Genomic DNA, 317 nt, shown 5'->3' with positions numbered 1-317 from the left:
AGACTTGCTCATGACTCCCACAGCACTGGACAGTGTTGTGTGTTCCAGAAGAGGCAGAAACCAGCTGCATTACCTACAGAAACACACCTTGTTTCTGTCCTTGCAAAAATAAAGGAACTACACAATGTCACTGGTGCATTCAAAGCTCTGACCCTCCAGTTTCTACCAATGATAAAACGATGAGGCAAAAGAAACAGAAAACTAGTCTCATTTCTGGCTTAATGCACGCAACCACAACTCTGACACACAAATCCATGCAGTGCTGAACAAACATAAGATTGTCTTCCTGAGCAGCTTTAAAAATCTTGTTTCCTGGT

This window comes from Rissa tridactyla, chromosome 16 (assembly GCF_028500815.1).
Source record: "Rissa tridactyla isolate bRisTri1 chromosome 16, bRisTri1.patW.cur.20221130, whole genome shotgun sequence".
NCBI lineage: Eukaryota > Metazoa > Chordata > Aves > Charadriiformes > Laridae > Rissa > Rissa tridactyla.
Note: the sequence above shows the minus strand (reverse complement) of the source record.